Below are 1,634 nucleotides of genomic sequence, written 5' to 3' on the forward strand. Positions count from 1 at the left end.
AATCTATTTTTATTTTCGCCTTGCACAGTCTCAGAAAAACTGCCAGTAAGTTAACTCCCATCTTGAAGGATCATGTTTTCTCCAAGTGTTGCCCTGAGCTCTATAGTTCAGGATTCAGGGAACAAACCCAGTCCCCTCCTGCCCCATCTGCCTTGATGAGTTGATAGGTATAGTGTTTTAAAACAATCAGCAAAATAATTTGCACTGCAGAGTCCTTATTAGGTTTTTTTTTTAATTGGGCAGTTGCCCATATTAACGGAAATCAAGAGCAGCGTACAATCATTCAATCTCCCAGCACTGGAGTATATCCAACTGTTTTCCTGTTCGGGGTTCCACTCTAGTCCTTGTCTGTGTGCACACATAAAATTTTATAGTTGCAACCACTGCCTTTTTTTGAGGCCCTGGTTATTGGCATCTAGTTTTCCAAGTAACATTGACACACATCTGTTCAAATCAATTGATGTTCCCATCATGACTGACTCATTTGGCGGGAAAAATGGGTTTACATGCCAATTGGAACAAAGAAGCCTGGGTATGGGGGAACAGCAGGGACAAAGAAATAGTGGGAGAGGATTCTTTGGACATACAGATCAGAAGACATTTTCCAGTAACATTTTTAAAGGATGGATATTATTACACTGAGCAACTGATTATATTTGACCCCCCTATTGTGGGACGCGGGTGGTTTTCAATACCTAGTGAGTTAAAAATGCATATAAATTACAGCCTTTGAGAGATGATTATATTTTCTTGAAATGAGTCTTCTGTGTCCAGATCCCCGCCAAGAGTGTTGATGTAGTGTTCCTTTGTTGGGGGGGGGAAAATCAGTACTGCTAACTGCAGATGCTGGATGCCTTCAAAAAATATTCCTGTGATTAACATTTTTTAAAAAAATTATGTTCAATTCTATTTCATCAAAGTAACCTGTGTATCTTGTTCCACAACTTACTGAAATGTTGAATTTTAGATTTAGGACTAGACTAAGCTTTTCCTAGTTTAAAGGCCAGGTCTGTCTAATAAACTTTATGCAATGCCACGTGCACGCAGCTTCCTCACTAACAAATAACATGTGCTGGGGAAAAAAAACGAGAAAACAATTGGAAAGGCGCCTCGGTGAAGGTGGTAACATTGGATCAATTAACCAGCCGACTATAAATTGATCCACCTTATACAAGTCTCCCACACATTATGATGCACATTTAGCAACGTTGAAAACAATTTTAAAGAACACCTTAGGGAGTTGTTAAAGAGAATTTATAGTCTGGAACGAATTGCCATTTTCTTAATTGACACAGAAATGTTTGGCTAAAATATTGCTTTATTCACATTTTTGTCCTTGGAGGAAATTCTAGGCACACTGCAACTTCGATCGTGTAAATAAAGGTGCAAGGAATGTTTTAAGTCAGAAAAGGTACCACGCAGTCAGGGGGCTGTGTGGACGAGCTCAATTTCGATGCCTCCTGGGAACCCGGGGCAAAGGGTCGCTTCGATTCTGGAAGGCAACGCCCCCAAGTCAGGATCACTTGTTCCCCGCCCTCCGCCCCTCGCGGTCCCCAACCGGCCCGGTGTCTCACCTGGGTCCTGCGGGCGCCCACTGGAGGGAGCCGGACGGCGCGGGCTTGGGCTTCCCGGGA

General features: G+C 42.7%; 1 long non-coding RNA gene across 1 annotated transcript; it reads right to left on the reverse strand.

Annotated features, from left to right (window-relative positions):
- Window positions 1-223: 223 nt before the first annotated feature.
- On the reverse strand, window positions 224-1,634 carry LOC103587540. The gene is made up of 2 exons (XR_550234.1): window positions 1,575-1,634; window positions 224-1,492 (listed from the first exon to the last, which is right to left on the reverse strand). It is a non-coding gene; the product is annotated as an uncharacterized LOC103587540 (long non-coding RNA).

Source organism: Galeopterus variegatus, unplaced genomic scaffold (assembly GCF_000696425.1).
Source record: "Galeopterus variegatus unplaced genomic scaffold, G_variegatus-3.0.2 Scaffold459, whole genome shotgun sequence".
Taxonomy (NCBI): domain Eukaryota; kingdom Metazoa; phylum Chordata; class Mammalia; order Dermoptera; family Cynocephalidae; genus Galeopterus; species Galeopterus variegatus.